Here is a 12667-nt window from a genome sequence, read left to right as displayed (position 1 = left end):
GATGAAAAGTTGATGAGGTGGAAAGATGCACAGGGCTGTACCAGGCAGGGCTCCAGCGGAAAAGGCTGTCACCCTGTGGTGGGGGAAGGGAGGCTGAGGCTACATGCAGAGCGGAAGGGTGAAGAGGGTAAATCTTGACTCTTAAACCAACTGGGAAGGGAAGGCTTGGACCCTGGGAAGGGGAGGACAAAGAAGTGGCTGTGAAAGCAGTAGTAACCACAAGCTTGGTGATCCTTGTCCTTTTGGTCCTCCAGTGCATATGTGTGGAGGGGAGAGGGTAGTGATGGTGATTTTATAGCCTCCTGGTCAGGAAGCAGCACTAAATTGTCACTGGAATGTGTGGGTGGGGAAGAGGCCCTGCTGAGAGCAGAGAGATGGCTGATTTATCACACCCAGCACTATTGGGGCTGGGGGGAGTTCCCAAGCTATGGTGGCAGCAGATGGCAAGGCCTTCTGTTAAAGAGAAGACGGGGGATAGAGGAGGTTGATGGGAGAAACCTTTAAAAAATGGGAGCGGAGGACACAAACAATACCACCTTGTATTTAGTCAGAAGGCAGAAAGTGGTTGGTGAAGGTGACAACCCAGTGTCATGTTTTGAGACTGAGAGGTTTGGAGAGGTCATTCACAGAAGAAGAGGGGGTAAACCCTCCTCTCCTGTACTGCAGCTACCTTCCCTTCCCCCTCAGCCTTGTGCAGTCTTTGTATTGATTGATGAGGGCTGTCGGCCAGGAACTGATCGAGGCTTGTTAATTGCATTTGTCAAATGCAGGGAAATTGGGAATTAGTGAAATCGGAGAAGGGGGTTTGGAAAACAAATGACTCGTGCCTAAGGAAATTTTTTGCAGGAAAGTATCTCAGGAGCCCCTGCAGTCAGGGAGCTGCTGGTGTGGACTCAGACTACATGGTTGAAACAGGCAGGAGCTGGGCTGGGCTCAGTGGCTCAGGCTTGTAATCCCAGCACCAGCACTTTGGGAGACTGAGGCGGGCAGATCACTTGATGCCAGGAGTTTGAGACCAGTCTGGCCAACATGGTGAAACCTGTCTCTACTAAAAATACAAAAAATTAGCTGGGTGTGGTGGCAGGCACCTGTAATCCCAGCTACTTGGGAGGCTGAGGCAGAGGTTGCAGTGAGCCGAGATCGTGCCATTGCACTCCAGCCTGGGCAACAAAAGCAAAACTCCATCTAAAAAAAAAAGAAAGAAAGAAATAGGCAGGACCCAAGCTACATCTTCCTTCTCGTAGACTGTTGGGAAATGGTTAGCTGTGTGAGAAGCACAGGTAGGTCATCTTCTCCCACTTAGGACATTGGTTTGCAGATCTTTAAAAAAAAAAAAAAAAAAAGCACTCTTAGGAGAAATCCCAATGCCTGAAAAAAAATCAGAGGTTGAAATTGAGCTGAGAGTTCCAGAGCCTCCACCATTGAGCTTCCCCATCCAGCCACTCCCCGCAGCACCCTTTGTTAGCCCCATACACATACATAGTCCCTGGCACTTCTTGGAACCTCAAGGAACACAATTTGAACACCTCTTCCCTGGGAAACAGCCTTAAGGATAGAAAGAGAATTGAAGATTGGAATTTCCTTACATGACCCCAGAGAGCATAAGACCCCAGCTTTGGTCCATGAACAGAAAATTCATTCTGGAGAGAAGAGATGATCGTGAAACAATGCAACCCTTTGCCCTGTTTCTGTCTCACACTTTGCTTTGGCAGTGGTTTAGCTGTTTAACGGAAACACCTATTCTGCACTGGCAGAGTCCTTATGTTAGAAGAGAAAATGCATGTTCTGTTCTGGCATATCCCTGTTGATCTACCTTCCTGGGTCCTGGGTAAAAGACTCATTTAATGGAAGAGCTCGATTTGTGGTAGGTTTTTCTGGGAAGAAAGTAGAGCAGAGGTAGGGAAAAACTGCAAGTCTGTAGGCTAGTGGTATCCACCCTGTGCATTTGTGATTTCTTGCTGATGGTTACTGGGGGGAAATTGGCTTTGCAGCGATGTGTGTCTCCGCTTGTGTGGGAATGACGGATGCCGCATAGGATTGGAGAGATGCTTTTGAGTGGAGTGTACCAGTTCAGGGACTCCCATCAGATTCATTTCCCAGTACAGTCCTCTTGACAAAGGATGATGGAAAAGAAATCGCCTTAAATAGCTGGAAGATTAATTTCTCTCGGCAGTTCCCAGGCGTCCAAGGGACTGGGCTCTTTAAGTGATGTCTGACAATTTCTCTTCCCTCAACAGATAACTCAGTAAAACCAAAATCTGGCTCCTCGGGGTAGGTGATGGGACTAATCTGATTAAATAGGGAGCAAATACTCCTGGAGGCCCCTTGCTTTCTCTTGCTAGCCTTCCAGCATCTGCACACCAGGCAAGGGAGGGCTGTGGGGAGTAGCAGTGCACTGCGGGGTGAGTAGAATGTTCATGAAGGAAGGTGAAAAGGTAGGTGAGGATGTGGGGGAGGAGGGAGGAAGGGCACAGTTAACGCAAATCAAAGACTGAAGGATAATAGTTACTGAGTGTTCCTCTTTAGGCAAAACCAGAAGGTCAATGTCTCTTGATATCCTCCTCAGCTAGCAAATGAGAAAACTGTCAGAGCCATTTGGGGAGTGGAAGGTCACATCCTCCGAGGGGAAATAAAATAACTGATTTATTCTGGCCCACGGATTCTATGTGGTCTGTTAGGGGAAGGAAGAAAGAGGTGGGATGATAAGAGAATAAAGTAGAAAAAAAAAGGTGGATGGAAATTTTGAGGGGAGCATTTCCCTTGTGTCAGGAGTAACAAGGATAGGATGATTGGGTTAGGAGAGAATCTACATGACCATATCTAATTTTCGGTGGATACATTTAGGTTTTTAATTTTCTTTTATTTTTGTTTCTTTTGTTAGATCTTCCCCTGACCTGCTCCCAGGGCTATAACAGATACGGACTTTGAAACTGTATAGAGTATAGAGCAGTGCTCTATAATTTAAAATATACATATATTGCAACCAAGCACCTCTGCTGTTTTGCGTTTGTTTCTTGTTTGTTTTTATAAATTCTAGTTTCCCTTCAGGAAGCCAGAATCATACTGGGAATGCTTTAATTATAGTGGGCAAGAGGGAGCTCAAACAGCAATCAGAACTGCCCTGATCAGCAGCTGCTGCCACCTTCTACCTGACCTGGGCCACCCCTCTTTTTCCCCCCAAGTCAGCCTCCCATGCTCCCCAGGCGTGGCTTCAGAGCCAAGTTCTGGTTTCCAGGAGCTCTGCCCCCACTGAAGCATTTCAATAAAAAACATTTCTAAAATGTCCCCTTTGCAGTTGTTAGTGGGTCAAGCAGAAGAAATTCTACCCACGTCAGCTTCTTGGGCTTATTTGACCCAACTCATTTCTCCCAGAAGCTTTTGCCTCTGAGTTAGGTGCCAAGCTTAAGCTGGTATTTAACTCTTTATGGTCCAGATTAAGCTGTCATCAGCCATAAAGATACGACCCAGTTTATTTGAAAAGAAATAAGACACCATGGGTTCGACACGTTCTGATGCTTCCCATTACTTATCCCTGGCCTCATCTTAGGCTGTTCCTCCCTTTGCCTCGTTCCATGTTTTCTCTCTGCTCTCTCACTTTATAAAAATTCTCTTTCCTTTGCAGAGTTTAAATAAAAACCAATCAATCAATAAACCAAGGGCTGCTTATAGGCTTTACTGTAACAAGAAAAGGTTATCATTAGCTGCAGGGTACCCAAAAAGCTGGTATTATAGAGGAAGACAGATGGAATGGCAGAAAGTGAACTAGAGAGAACAAGAGACAAACCAGAGACAAACAGAAAAGCGACTCCCAGGCAGCAAGCGCGAGATTGAGCAAAGTGCAGAGGGAGATGTGAACGTGGCAGAGAAAGATGGATGGAGATATTGACAGGCAGAGCTGGACTGTGAATGGGGGGAGACAGGGAGTGGGAAAGGAGACTAAGAAGGACAGTGATAGAGAGAGTGGGCAGAAAAACAGGGAGGAAGGAAGCGGCTCGAAGCTAATGCACAGTGAAACATGTCCCCCTGGAGACAGATAATTTCTCCAGCCATACGTAATGAACACGTGCCTCTCTGTGTGTTGCCCCTGTACTGTCACAGTCACTTAAATTCTGCAAGAATCTCTCCATGTCTACACCACTTATGCGAGGTTGGAAAGAAGGTTTGGGCTCTCATAACCCCCATCTCAATCCAGCCAGGCCGAAGACAGAAAATTAGAAACCTGTGTCGTAAAAGTAACAGGGTGAGTGAGGCAGGATCACAGATCCAGTACCTTTGAAAATGTGTTTTTAGGTTCACTAAGAAGCCTTCTCTCCCCACACCTCCATACTCCCTGGCAACACACATCATACACACATAACTCATCCTCTTTTCTGCAAACATGCCTGCAGATCAGGGCCTAGGGTGCCTAAGTCAGGAGAGGGAAGCCACTACCTCCCAGGAAGACTGAGGAATAGCACATGTCAGGTAAGACGAGAAATAAGTAGGTCCAAATAGAAGTAGGTGTAGCCTACAAGGCACCAAGGTAGAGGGGATGTTTTTGCACGACCGCAGCTCTTTTCTCATTCTAGCCTCAACACCATCACTATCCCAGAGACACCTATGCACTCTAAGCCTCCCCATGCATACAGAGTTTCACACAATACACAGGCTTTTTTTTCACAGCAGCTTATCTCCAGCGGTGATGTGTGGTATTGTCTGATTAGAGGGAATCCTCTGAGCACCATGGTTATGTGGGAGGGCTCATAATCACCATGTCTCCCTTGAGTCTTGAGTTTGCGCTCATAGCTTAGTCTTTAGAAAAGAAAGCAATGGAGCATTTTAAACCAACACAACATATTCAGCATAGTCCTGCATTTCCAAGCACCTCCTAAAGAGGAAAAATAGGCATAAAGGTGGGTCAATCCAAGTGCGGTCCTTGGCTAGGGGTCAGCACTGTTCTACATCTCATTTAAACAGCCTTAGGGCCAGGTGCCATGGTTCACACCTATAATCCCAACACTTTGGGAGGCCAAGGTGGGAGGATCACTTGAGCTCAGGAGTTCAAGACCATCCTGGGCAAAATAATGAGACCCCCATCTCTACAAAAGATATTAAAATTTAGCCAGGTGTGGTGGTACATACCTCTAGTACCAGCTACTCAGGAGGCTGAAGCAAAAGGATCACTTGAACCTGGGACATGAGGCTGCAGGGAGCTGTGATTGCACCACTGCACTCCAGCCTGGGTGACAGAGTTAGACCCTGTCTCAAACAAAACAAAACAAATCAAAAAACAGCCTTAGGCATGTGCCACATCAAACAGCATCTATGTAGTGTCTCTGGTTGTTTCCTGGCATGTCTGCCTGCTTTTTCAGTTAAGCACTATAGTGTAGTTTTTACTTGTTCCCCCACAGTGTCTAGCATGCTGTTGGCTAGTCAGGAAAGATATATAATAAATGTACTTTTAATAAATGAATTAATGAGGCTAGGTGCATTAGCTCACGCCTGTAATCCTAACACTTTGGGAGGCCGAGGTGGGTGGATCACTTGAGGTCAGGAGTTCGAGGCCAGCCTGGCCAACGTGGTGAAACTCTGTCCCTACTAAAATACAAAAATTAGCTGGGTGTGGTGGTGTGCACCCGTAATCCCAGCTACTTGGGAGGCTGAGGCAAGAGAATCACTTGAACTGCAGTGCAGGCTGCACTGAGCAGAGATTCCACCAGCCACTATACTCCAGCCTGGGCAACAGAGCGAGACTCCACTACAAAAAAAAAAAAAAATACAGAATTAATGAATGATTGCCAGGCGCGGTGGCTCACGCCTGTGATCCCAGCACTTTGGGAGGCCGAGGCAGGCGGATCACCTGAGGTCAGGAGATCAAGACCAGCCTGGCTAACACAGTGAAACCCCATCTCTACTAAAAATACAAAAAAAATTAGCCGGGCATGGTGGCAGGCGCCTGTAGTCCCAGCTACTCGGGAGGCTGAGGCAGGAGAATGGTGAGAACCCGGGAGGCGGAGGTTGCAGTGAGCAGAGATAGCGCCACTGCAGTCTGGCCTGGACGACAGCGAGACTCCGTCTCAAAAAAAAAAATAAAAAATAAAAAAGACCAGCCTGGCCAACACGGTGAAACCTCGTCTCTACTAAAAATACAAAAATTAGCCAGGCGTGGTGGCAGGCACCTGTAGTCCCAGCTACTCGGGAGCCTGAGGCAGGAGAATCGCTTGAACCTGGGATGTGGAGGTTGCAGTGAGCCGAGATTGCGCCACTGCACTCCAGCCTGGGGAACAAGAGCGAGACTTCATCTCAAAAAAAAAAAAAAAAAAATTAATTAATGATTTCACTCTGGTGTCATTTTGCCAGTGGTTCCTACCCTTCTTAGCACTGTGACTCCCATATTGTTTAATTTTAAGATGCCGTTTGCTGCTCTTAAACATACTATGGGCCAGGCACGGTGGCTCATGCCTATAATCCTAGTGCTTTGGGAGGCCAAGGCAGGTGGATCACCTAAAGTCAGGAGTTTAAGACCAGCCTGGCCAATATGGTGATGAAACTCTGTCTCTACTAAAAATACAAAAATCAGCCAGGTGTGGTGGCATGCGCCTGTAATCCCAGCTACTCAGAGGCTGAGGCAGGAGAATCACTTAAACCTAGGGGGCAGAGATTGCAGTGAACCGAGATTGTACCACTTCGTTCCAGCCTGGGTGAAAGAGTGAAACTCTGTCTCAAAAAAACAAAAAAACAAAAACAAAAACAAAAAAACTATGAAACGCATATTAATTTTTAAAATTAAGACAAATTAAAATTACTTGTTTTGTGAATTTCTTTTTTTTTTTTTGAGACGGAGTCTCACTCTGTCGCCCAGGCAACATTGGCGCAATCTCGGCTCACTGCAAGCTCTGCCTCCCAGGTTCACGCCATTCTCCTGCCTCAGCCTTCCCAGTAGCTGGGGCTACAGGCGCCCGCCACCATGCCCGCTAATTTTTGTTTTTTTTTGTATTTTTTAGTAGAGACGGGGTTTCACCGTGTTAGCCAGGATGGTCTTTTTTGTTTTTTTTGGACTTTTTTTTTTTCTTTTTGACACCACTGCACTCTAGCCTGGGCGACAGAGCGACACTCCATCTCAAAAAAAAAGAAATAACATAAATGTAAAGAAGATAATGAAGAAGGCAAAGAGGAGAAAAATGAGTAGATAGATGCCAGCTATTATATGTAGAAGAAATAACAGAATTTGAAAAATCACCATTTGGCAAACCCCAATGCAAAAATAGGAAGGTGCAAGGTTGTGGGAGAACAGGATATTCACATTATCTAAGATAATCACTGTATTAGTTTGCTAAGGCTGCTATAACAAAACACCATAGTCTGAGTGGCTTAAACAACAGAAATTACTTTCTCCCAGTTCTGGAGGCTGTAGGTCCAAGATCAAAGTATCAGCAGTGTTGATTTCTTCTGAAGCCTCAGTCCCCTTGGCTTGCAGAGAGCTGCCTTCTCACTGTATCCTCACATGGTCTTTCCTCTGTGCACCACAGGTATCTCTTTGTGTCCAAATTCCCTCTTCTTATAAGGACACCAGTCAGACTGGCTCTACCCTAAGTGCCTCATTTAACTTAATCACTTCTTTAAAGACTCAGTCTCCAAATACAGTCGAATCCTGAGGTACTGGAGGTTAGGGCTTCAGTATATAAGTTTTAGGGGAACACATTTCAGCCCATAACAATCACTCTATTTATTATTAGTTTACTAATTAATTACAAATGGCAAATATACTTCTACAATAGAGACGTCTAGCAGACATGAATAAACTTGCAGTCACCAATAATAGAACAAACTGACATTATATGCCTCTTGATGTGATACAATAAGAAGTATATAAAATTACCTAAGTAATATTCTCGCTAAAAATGTTTAACCTTGGCCCTGATGTGGTAGCTTATGCCTATAATTCCAGAATTTGGGGAGGCCAAGGCAGGAGGATCCCTTGAGCCCAGGAGTTTGAGACCAGCCGGGGCAACATAGGGGGATCTTGTCTCTACCAAGTAATAACTTTTTAAAATTAGCAGGGCATGGTGGCATGCACTTGTAGTCCCAAGCTACTCAGGAGGCTGAGGCAGGAGGATGGCGTGAGCTTTGGATGTCAAGGCTGCAGTGAACTGTGATTACATCACTGCACTCCAGCCTGGGTGACACAGCAAGACCCTGTATCAAAAAAGAAAAAAAAAAAAAAAGCTTAACCTGAACCTAATCACAAGAAAACAGATAAATCAGATTGCAAATAATGTCCTGACTCTTCCAGTAGAAACACCACGAAAGATTCACACACACCCACATGGCAAAGGAGCACAGCACTTAGGTGCAGTGCTGCAGAATCCTGTCCCACGCATTGCAAATGAGCTTGTTCTCAGTCTTGGGACACTTGTAGATGTACCCTGTATCTTCACAGTACTTGATTTTCACAGTAACTGGTTGCCAAGGAGAAAAACCATAAAGGCACCTATAATCCCAGCACTTTGGGAGGCCGAGGTGGGTGGATCATCTGAGGCCAGGAGTTCGAGACCAGCCTGGCCAACATGGTGAGACCCCCGTCTCTACTAAAAATGCAAAAATTAGCCGGGACTGGTGGTGCATGCCTGTAATCCCAGCTACTCAGGAGGCTGAGGCAGGAGAATCGCTTGAACCCAGGAGACAAAGGTTGCAGTAAGCCGAGATAGTGCCACTGCACTCCAGCCTGGGTGACAGAGCGAGATTCAGTCTAAAAAAAAAAAAAAGTTAGTTGGGCGTGGTGACGGGTGCCTGTAATCCCAGCTACTCAGGAGGCTGAGGCAGGAGAATTGCTTGAACCCGGGAGGGAGAGGTTGCAGAGCCAAGATCATGCCACTGCACTCCAGGGTGGGCAAGAGACTCTATCTTAAAACAAACAAACAAATAGAAAACATAAGGGGTACAATTTCACAAAATCATTAGGTTTTAAGATGAGTGTGTGTATTTGAAAGTTTTGTGATGATTGTTTCTTTTCTTGTAGGTTGAAAGAAGCTCAAAGGCAAGAATGTTACTTTTGAATTCCCAAAGTTTCAATTGTAAACAAAAATGACTAAATAAAATATCATTCACAGTTTCATGTTTGTTTGTTTGTTTAGACAGAGTTTGGCTCTTGTCGCCCAGGCTGGAGTGCAATGGCACGATCTTGGCTTGCTGCAACCTCTGCCTCCCAGGTTCAAGTGATTCTCTTGTCTCAGCCTCCCAAGTAGCTGGGATTACAGGCACACACCACGAAGCCCGGCTAATTTTTGTATTTTTAGTAGAGACGGGGTTTCACCATATTGGCCAGGCTGGCCTCCAACTCCTGACCTCAGGTGATTCGCCCACTTCAGCCTCCCAAACTGCTGGGATTACAGACGTGAGTAAGCCACCGTGCCTGGCCTGTTATAGCATTTTAATTTATTTTGTTTTGGTTTTTGACACTTTTTTTTTAACTGATCTTAAGATGTTCCAGTTGCTTCTACAATTTTTATCAAATTTTTGCATCTAACAATCAAATTCAGAACTTTTTTCTTTAAAATCGAATCTACTTTCACTCCTGCTGCAATACAAACCCCTTCTCTCTTCTTTGAGGGCTGTTCTCTGCTGCCTGCCGTCTTCCTTTTCTGTTGTTTCCTTTGCATTACCTTCCACCTTTCTGTACCCTTTCTCAACTCTGAATCTCAGCTCTCTCATACTTTCCTCTCCAGTGTCTCTTAGGACATATTCTCAGCTAGCTGTAGGATTTCCTTCCGCTCCTATTCTAAGATGCTCTCCCATGTGTTAACGAATGACTGTCGGAAACAGCTTCCCGGCCTCACTCTAGGGGAAGTTACATTTCACTGCAGGGGAGGCCTCTTTCAGATCTCATTGAACAGAAACAGCTTAAAATAAAAGATCTGCTTGATTCAAAGCCAAATTAGCAATTTTCCTCAATCGACAAGTCATCTGTAAAGTCTAACATTTGAAATTTCAGATGTTTTAGAGTGAAAATTGTAATTTTTAGGTGAAAATGGTATATTTTCTCCCTATTCTCATTACCTAACAGCACACAAGTTCATTACTCAAACCTTCTACTCAAAGATTCTCCTATGACCATGGGGAAAATAGAAATTTAGGCCGGGCACTGTGGCTCCTGCTTGTAATTGTTTGGGAGGCCAAGGTGGGAGAATCACTTCAGCCCAGGAGTTCGAGAACAGCCTGGGCAACGTAGTTAGACTCTATCTCTACAAAATATTTTAAAAATTAGCTGGGCATGTTGGCACACACTTGTAGTCTGAGCTACTCGGGAGGTAGAGGCTGCAGTGAGCCATGATTGCACCACTGCACTCCAGCCTGGGTGACAAAGCAAGTGATCCTGTCTCAAAAAGAAAAAGAAAAAAAAAAGTCCAGGTGCGGTGGCTCAGGCCTGTAATCCCAGGACTTTGGGAAGCCGAGGCGGGCGGATCACCTGAGGTCGGTTGAGGTCGAGACCAGCCTGACCAACATGGAGAAACCGTGTCTCTACTAAAAATACAAAATTAGCTGGGTGTGGTGGTGCATGCCTGTAATCCCAGCTACTTGGGAGGCTGAGGCAGGAGAATTGCTTGAACCCGGGAGGCAGAGGTTGCGGTGAGCCGAGATCGTGCCATTGCACTCCAGCCTGGGCAACAAGAGTGAAACTCTGTCTCAAAAAAAAAAAAAGACATGGCTTTTCCAACTTAACTTTGACCTTTGTAGTAATGGACTCATAATTAAAAATATATCCCAGGAGACTGTATGGCAGTTATGAACATTCCATTGATCATCAAAGTGAAGACAGCTTGTCTTTCATGGACAGAACGAGAGCAAAAGAGGGTAACAGCAAGGCAGAGTGGGTTTCAATTTAGACAGAGACTAATGAATAGTCAAGAGCACAGGTTCTGTAGTGAGCACACCTGGGTTCAAGCTATGATTCCACTAGTGACCACCATTGAGTTAATTAGCTCAACAACCTCTAGGTAACTTACCAATCCCCCTCTGAGTCTCAGTTTTCTCCTCAGTAAAAGAGGGAGTATAATAGTACTTATCTCACAGAATTGATTAAATGAGATACAGAGTGCCTGGTACCAAGTAAACTCTCAATAACTGTTGATTTTAATAATTATTAACATTTCTGTTTTCCCTTTATCCTAACATTTTTGAAAATATATCACCTGTGGCTGGGCACAGTGGCTCATGCCTGTAATCCCAGCACTTTGGGAGGCTGAGGCAGGTAGATGATCTGAGGTCAGGAGTTCAAGACCAGCCTGGCCAACATGGTGAAACCTATTTCTACTAAAAATACAAAAAGTTAACCGGGTGTGGTGGCAGGCTCCTGTAGTCCCAGCTACTCTGGAGGCTGAGGCAGGAGAATTGCTTGAACCCAGGAGGCGGGGGTTTCAGTGAGCCGAGATTGTGCCACTGCACTCCAGCCTGGGCAACAAGAGCGAAACTCCATCTCAAAAAAAAAAAAAAAAGAAAATATATCACCTGTGCATTTGAGAATATGAGACGTCCTAGTACATTCTCATCAAGAGTTAATATTTAATATTTTCCTAGTGATCTCATGGCTTTATTTATTTATTTATTTATTTTTTGAGACAGAATCTCACTTTGTCACCCAGGCTGGAGGGCAGTGGTGGAATCTCGGCTCACTGCAACCTCTGCCTCCCAGGTTCAAGCGATTCTCCTGCCTCACCCTACTGAGTAGCTGGGATTACAGGTGCACACCACCACACCTGGCTAAGTAGCTGAGATTACAGGTGCACACCACTACACCCGGCTAAATTTTGTATTTTAGTAGAGACGGGTTTCACCATGTTGATCAAGCTGGTCTCGAACTCCTGACCTCAAATGATCCACCTGCCTTGGCCTTCCAAAGTGCTCGGATTACAGGCATGAGCCACCACGCCCAGTTAGGCTTGTGTTATTTTTTAGAAGTTTAAATGAAAAGCATATAAAAAGAAACACATGTCGGGCACAGTAGCATGCACCAGCTATTGGGGAGGCTGAGGCAAGAGGATCCCTTGAGTCCAAGAGTTTGAGACCAGCCGAGGCAACATAGTGAGGTCCTGTCTCTAAAAAGAGAAAAAAAGAAACACAGAAAGTCTATAACCCTTGAGAAAGTAAACACTAGCACCTCATTTTCAGGTAAAAGGCAAAGCTATTGCCTAAGCTAGGGTGCTGCTAGGGTGAAAACAACACTGAAGGCATTAGGCCTTTCTGCTGAGAACTAGATCCTACCAACAATGCCCTGGACGTTGAGAACCAACAATTTTATGGACGAGACCTGACTGATGGCCAGTGTCAAAATGTGTGTGTGAGTGTGTGTGTGTATGTTGAACAGCTTGATAAGACAGCTGGCTTGGGGGTTCAGGTCTGTCGCCCATTAGCTATGTAAATTTGTAGTAAGTACTCTCTGAACCTGTTTCTTGTAAAATGGTGATGCCACTAATCTAACTTTGCTACAATCAAATTATCTAATATCCAGGCCATATTTAATTTTCCCAAGTATCCTGGTAGTGTCCAGGATAGCATTTTTTCTTCTGACCCAGATCATACTTTGCATGTAGTTGTCATGTCCCTAGATTATTATTATTATTTGAGACGACGTCTTGCTCTGTCACCCAGGCTGGAGTGCAGTGGCACCATCTCGGCTCACTGCAATCTCCGC

The sequence above is a fragment of the Pan troglodytes genome, chromosome 15 (genome assembly GCF_028858775.2).
Source record: "Pan troglodytes isolate AG18354 chromosome 15, NHGRI_mPanTro3-v2.0_pri, whole genome shotgun sequence".
NCBI classification, from domain to species: domain Eukaryota; kingdom Metazoa; phylum Chordata; class Mammalia; order Primates; family Hominidae; genus Pan; species Pan troglodytes.
This window is presented reverse-complemented; position numbering follows the sequence as displayed.